Here is a 7,304-nt window from a genome sequence, read left to right on the forward strand (position 1 = left end):
TGGTCATAGAGAGTCATTTTTTACATGTAGATATAGATCTTTAAAAAACATAATTGGGGGCATCTAAGGGTGCTTTTGGTCACAATTACGAGAAATGAACCTGTGCTATGTAAAGAAAAAAAGGAACTTAGAAAGGATACTCGATCATCTCATAAAACCCACTTCTAAGCAAAACTCAAAGGAGTTGCCTCTCTCCCACCTTCCTTGTCTCCTCTACCTGTTGTACTAGGTCTGTTGCCCTCTGCTTACTCTTCCCAGATCACCAAAACCTCCATGCCACCGAGTCCAGTGGCCATTTCTCTGCCCTCATTTCACAGATCTTGCTGCTGCGTTCCACACTCCCTCCTTGAAGCATTCTTGTCTTGAGTTTCTGTGATGTCATATCTTCCTCTTCCTTTATGAGTTGCACCTCCTTGGTGTCCTCTTGCTGATTCTTCATGTGCCACCTCTAAACACTGGACGCCCCAGGGCTGAGCCAGAGGTGCCACGCTCTCTCTTCACATAATTCATAGTCAGTGACCCCTAGACTCAACTGCCAAATTTAGAGTTGCCACCCAGAGCTCAATATTGGGGTCAATGTGAGGTATAACTTGGACAAAGCAGGACTTTCGTTCTCCCATCTCATACTGTCCTCTTTCCAAGTTCCCCATCTCAGCGAGGGGGACCCATCAATCTTCACTGAAGGAAGAGGCAGAAGGTCAAGTATCTGAAAAGGCTGCCCACCCAGCTTGAGTGCCAAACTTTAGTCAGCCACAATGCAAAGGCGGCTGCGCCCCTCCTAGAGAGATTTTGGCCAGAACCAAAGTCTAGATTTCCTTAATCCATTGCCCTCTGATTTAGACATAATGTGCGGCCTTGACTCTGGCCCGTCAGTACTGGTTTTCCGTTTGGATTGTGTGTGTATGTCTTCCTTGGTTCTAGTCGACGGGTATATTTGGTAAGAAGTTGGGAGATGCTACATCAATGCCTGCTGTCCTAATGTTGCAACAAACAGCCCCTAGGGAGTTCTCAACTGGGCTAAATGGAACTCTTGAAATCAGTGCCTGTTTTATAAAAAGTTGTTAAAAAATCACACCTGGCCAAGTATCAGGAGGAGCATCTGATTTCGGTTCTTGTTCAAAACATTGATGGTTTCTTTTCTTGTTAGAGAAGTTTTTCTTGCACTAATAAACCACATTTGTGAATGGGCTACACAGGGGAGAGGTGGGAGATTTCTCTTATTTAATTGAGCAAGGGTTTAAAGAGAAAAGGAGACTAAGGAAGATGGATATGCCTGTGTCTGAGAGCGATTACCTGCTCTTGGGCTAACAGAGAGGCAGTGGGTGCTAAATGATTTTCACTCTGGGAGGGAAGAAAAGATGGTGGAGGGAAGAGATGATGGACTGGGCCAGTCTATGCCCAGATTTTTCCACTGGTAAAGCATCTGGAAATCACAGTGCTCGATAAAGTCTTCTTTGCTGCAATCTAGGAAATATTCATGCCTGCCTTGCAAAGTGAAAATGATTCTGCAGAGAGTGTGCAGCCTGTAATGAATGCAATTTGCAACAACCACAATCTTTTTTCCACATCCAGAAAAACAGAAAGCTGCCAATATGTATTGGGCTGGCCAAAAAGTTCATTTGTTTTTTTCCATAAGATGGCTGTAGTCAGGCCTCCTTGCCTTTAGCTTCACGTAAAATGATTTTGTTACATTGTATTGTGACACTGTACATTTTTAAATCAAAACATCAAAATTGGTGAATTTTTGTGTAGACATTTTAATAATGAAGACAGAAGAAAATAAGCAACATGTTCGGCATATTATGCTTCGTTGTTTCAATAAAGGTAAAAACGTAACTGAAACAAAAAAAGAAAAGATTTGTGCAGTGTATGAAGAAGGTGTTGTGACTGACTGAACGTGTTAAAAGTGGTTTGCGAAGTTTCGTGCTGGAGATTTCTTGCTGGACAGTGCCCCACGGTCGGGTAGACCAGCTGAGGTTGGTAGTGATCAAATCGAGACATTGAGAACCATCAACGTTCAACCACACAGTAGAAAGCCGACATACTCAAAATATCCAAATCAATAAAGTTATTGGTGAAAACGAAAAATATGTCTTATTTTGCAGATAAAACTGCATGAATTTTTTGGCCAACCCAATAAATGTAATTGGCCTTTCTTGAGTTTTTACATCTACATTCTCCTTTTTTTTTTTTTTTTTTTTTTTTGTCCCCCTGTTAGTCTGAGAGCATTTGCTGGCAAACAAGACAGGCTCTACATTTGAAAGGAGGCAGATTCCACAGTTTCCAGGGCCAGGTGCCATTCTTCATCTTTCTCTGGTCCCCACCTTGGGAGTAATTTCAGTGTGCCAACTATGGGTTCCTTTAATGTGCATAGTGAAGCTAAGTTGCTCAGGACAGGCCAAGAAGGGACATACGTCATGTACCAACCAAGAGAACACACTGTGCCTCAGTCTCCTCCTCTTTAAAATGGGAATAAGAGCATCTGCTTCATATAGATTCAATGAGTTAGTTCATAGGAAACACCTAGAACAGTGCCTGGCACATAGCAAGCCCTTAATTAGCATCAGCTGCTATAGTTAGAGTTGTATGGGAAGGCAAGTTCACGCCTCCTGCTTTCTTTGCAGTACTCTTCCAGATGCTTACCTGGGTGAAGGGAGTCAGATAGACCTCGGCTCCAATTCCACCTACGCTACTTGTTCGTTGTGCAACCTTGGGAAAGTCATTTAGCCACTAGGAGCTGCTTCTTCCTCGTCCTTGTATGCTCAGAGTTTTAGAGGTTTCTTCAGAATCAATGAGATCGTGTGCTTCAAGCCCTGAGCACAATAACTAGCATAGAGTCAGCGCTGTATACACATTAGCGCCTTTCTCCTTCCCTTCTCCATTCCTTGTCTCATTTCTTTTTAGTCTTAACCACATCCTTGTCTTCCTGAGCATCCCTGGGCCCTTTCCTTGGTAAGAGCGTGGGCAAAGTTGGGAAGTAGGTAGAGGCTTATCTGTGCTCCCTTAGCGGTTCCCCCTTTTTGCACACTTCTACTTCACCCTGCTACTCCTGCCCGCCAATCCCCCACCGCCGTGCCATCTCCACCTACCTTTTCATATTTCCTCCTCCCCCAGCCCTGGAGCCCTTCCGCTGCCCACTGTCCACTGCCGCTGCCGTAACACACTCATTTGTTAGGTGAATGTCCGCCCCGGAATCTTACATCTTGAAAAAGAAGCTAGGACAGAGGAAGTGAGTAACCCTAACCCATGGGGAACGAATCACTGACAATGAGAATCCAGGTACTTTTTGTGCAGATGTCTTCCTTGGAAAGGAAATTATAACGCAGAGGTTTCGCCTCTGCCCAAATTATAACTCAGAGGTGAAACCGCATGCTTGGTCCTTTGTCTAGAAAACAGAAATGATTTCCTATGAACGTGGCATAGGAAAAAGCGTGGGCTTTGGGAGTCCGGCCAACTTTGGATGTGTTTCCCGCTCAGGCCGTAGGAACTAGTGCCCCAGAAACATGGGCAAATAAATGGCACACTCTCCCTGGACTGCGGGGATTGTGAAAAACTGTCATGATGTATGTGATTATGATGATTAAACAATGGCGGTGTGACATTCTTTTGCGTTAATAAAGCTGTTGTAACAATCATAACCTGCATGTCTTTTCCCATGTGAACAACTGTAAACCTACTTTTTGCCAACCCTGTATATCGTCTTTGCAGGAACGTTTATTCAAGTCTTTCATCCATTTTTAAATTGGGTTGTTTTGCGCTTGTTGAATTTAAGAGTTCTTTATAGATCCTGGTTATTAACTTCTTATCAGATATATAATTTGCAATATTTCTCCCATTCTGTAGGTTTCCTTTTCACTCTGTTGTTTCTTTTTGATACTCAGTTTTACATTTCGATGTTGTCCAGTCTCTCTATTCTTCTTTTGTTGCCTGCGCTTGTAGTGCCGTTGACAAATCTAACGTGACGAAGCTTTTCACTTACTTTTAAGAGTTTTATAGTTAAGCTCTGTATACTTTGTCTGTGATCTTTCTTGAATTAATTCTTTATAATATTAAAGCTTCTTGTCTAACAACAGGGTATGCATTTCCATTTATCTGCCGGCTTTTGTGTCCCTCCAAAGTTTTATTTCATTCAAACTTTGCACACTTGTAAAGTTTACTTTCTCTTCTTTTGCTCTTTTTGTTGCTATTATGTATGGGGTTTTCTTCTAACACAATTTCTGCTTTTTTTATTTGTATAATTGAATGATATCAATTTCTATTTTAATTTGTCTCCAACCACTTTACCTAATTCTATTTTTTGTTGTAACCATTTTTTTCAGTTGATTATTTTGAGTTTCCATAAACACTTTCAGGGTGAAAAAAGTGAATTATGCCAATATGATATTTGGCGAAGCTATAATGTATAGTGAGCCTCAGCGAATGACATATGACATGTGGTGTTAGAAAGTACCCAGCCCACACATTCATCTTGTTACTCGAAATACCCCAGCTGAGCAAGAAATGAATCACCATAAAGAACTAGTAAATAGGGGTGTAATGGCACAAAACAAAAAAACAGCAAGCAATGAAATAAATCAAATGTAGGGCCACTGTCCAAAACAAAAAATTCCTGTTATCAGAGTTATTAAATTTTCTATAAATGTCAAAAGTAATTATTTCAAGGATTGTGATGTAGTGTAAAAATATTTACTACAAACCAGACCTGTATTAAAGATAACATGATATTACAACATTAAGATTAAAAGAGGGGCTAAAATCACAGATTCAGATATGCTTTTAAAAGTTACGTAGGAATTCTAGATTCAGATCTTTGCTACTAAAATTTTAAATCTCAATTAAAATGAATGATATTGTCAAAAACCCAAATTCATGAAATGGACATGTGAGGAAGTCAAATACCTGAACAGCCCCAAGACTCTAGAAGAAATTCGCTTGAGGATCCTAAAAATAAACCCTGAGGAGAGAAGCTGCGGCCGCTCGCCGCGGGGCAGCGGAGCCCAGTGTCCAGCTCAGCCAGAAGCACCCTGACTCGCCCGGGGCTCTGGGCTCAGCTTCTCAGTATAGATTTGCCACTTTCTCACCTGAGCAAGTCACTGCACTGCTCAGGGTCAGCGCCGTATACACATTTTCATCTTCGTTTTTCCTCTGTCGCAGGGGAGAGCTGCACTAGGTGATCTCAAAGGTGCCCTCCTAATCTCCTAGGCCAGTGTATGGATATGGGTGTTTGTAAAACAGAAACGTTACTTTACAAGCCTGACGAGGCATCAGAATCATCCAGGGAGTGTTTTATTTTTTGGCCCCATCTCAACGGCATCTAGAGCTGGGCATGTTGCAGAATTGCGTATGTTAGGAAAGTACCCAGATAGTAAACAGTATTTATTGAAATGCTTGTGGTATGCCAGGAACTAAACATTTTCCATATATTAACTCATTTTGAACAAGCTTGAGCTCTCACAGGCCCCAAGAACACACCTGGCATGTCCTGGCCTCTTAAGTGACACCAAATCAGTGATAGTCAAAGGTGTCATCGAGATGTTCCAGATTAGATTAATTACTCTCTTTGTAGTGATCACCATCCAAATGAAAACACGACTTAACCATTCTAATGGAGAGCCCTCGGGAACCCTGGAGAACCCCAGAGACTGCCAACCCCAGTTTAGCAACATCGAGTCAGGGGATCTAAGGCAGGCAGCCTTGCACCGGTCTACTGACTAGCATTTAGGAACTATGCGTATACAGGAAATAACAACTTTAAATAAGTTTATGAAGGGCAGCAAGGCATAAGATAACCACCCAGAAAGGTATATAAAGGATATGTAAGGTTTGTAACTATTAAAAGGGCCTTAGAGCTATGTATACCCTCCACTTAGCTTCCCCTGATGGTTACAACCCACATAACCTGGTATAGTTATCAAAACAAGGAACAGCTGGTACCATACTGGACAACCCTGTAGACTTCATTTGGATTTTAGCTGCTCTCCCCAAATGTGCCCTTTTAGTTCCAAAATCCAGCCCAGGACCCCACCTCACATTTAGCTTTTCATGTCTCCTTAGTCTCCTCCAACCTGGGACAGTTCCTCAGTCTTTCCTTATCTTTTCTGACCTTGACACTTTGGTGAGTACTGGCCAGTTATTTTGTAGAATTTCTTTCAACTGGGTTTTGAAGGACCTTTTTTCATGTTTAGGTTGTGTGTTTTGGGAAGCGCCCCACAAAAGCGGTGTCATGTCCCTCTCAGTGCGTCCTGTCAAGGGGTGCACGATGTTGGCATGTCTTCTTCGTGGTGCTATTGGCTTTGATTGTGAGGTTGAAGTGGTGCTGGGTTTCTCCACTCTGCAGTCATTACTTGCCCCTGTGTAAATGGTCCATTTCTTGGGGGAAATACTCTGAGATTATACAAATATCCTGTTCCGCTCAGATTTTTACCCATAGATTTTAGCATTCATTGGTGACTCTTGCCTGCAAAACTATTACTGTGGTGTCTGCCTCATGGTGATTTTGTATTTCTCTCATTCATCCCAGATTTGTTAATTGGAATTCTTTTGTAAAGGAGACCTGTTCCTTTTCCTCTGTTTATTTTATTTTATTTTTTATAACAATACTGTAGGCTTTCATTATGTATTTTGTTTGACGCTCCTCATCCTTTTGCAAGTATTGACTTCTTTTCTGGCCTAACAGGCTGCTCCAGGTTTATCTTGTGCAATTTCTGCCCCAGCCCTAGAATCAGCCATTTCTCTAAGGAGCACCGGTTCCTTTGATTAGAGAATGGTACTTAGAAACCAATGTCTGGGCGCTAGGTGTGCTCATTGCCATTGCGACATTGTTGCTTCTTGGCTCTCTCAACAGACAGAGCTAGAAAATATATGTATGCATGTTAATCCAAGCATATACACATGTTTTACTTCCCTGTATATCTATCTGGATATACATTAAGACCATGAGTTCATACTGATTTATCCAGTTTCAGTCTAACACCATAAGTTTGGTTCATTCTAGACTTCCCCCTTTTCCTTATTTGTAACTTCTTTCTCCAACACTTTTGAGTGTTGAGAAACTGACTCTCGTTCTCGGCGATAGATTTACTTCTTCATTTAATCCGAGCACACACATACAGAAGTTTCAGGGGTTTTATGTAGCCCACATCCCTATGAGAAACAATATTTGTATATAGTTTTTTTTCTTTAGCTTTATAGTGTCCAGTCAAAATGCTAAAGCCACTGGGATTCTGTTGACAAGTCACAAAAAAAAAAAAAAAAGTCTATTTTCCAAGGTTACTCAGTTTGTTCCTTTCACGCCCCATCCCTTT

This window comes from Pteronotus mesoamericanus, unplaced genomic scaffold (genome assembly GCF_021234165.1).
Source record: "Pteronotus mesoamericanus isolate MK-2021 breed Mesoamerican mustached bat unplaced genomic scaffold, CSHL_Meso_final contig_22, whole genome shotgun sequence".
Classification (NCBI taxonomy): Eukaryota; Metazoa; Chordata; class Mammalia; order Chiroptera; family Mormoopidae; genus Pteronotus; species Pteronotus mesoamericanus.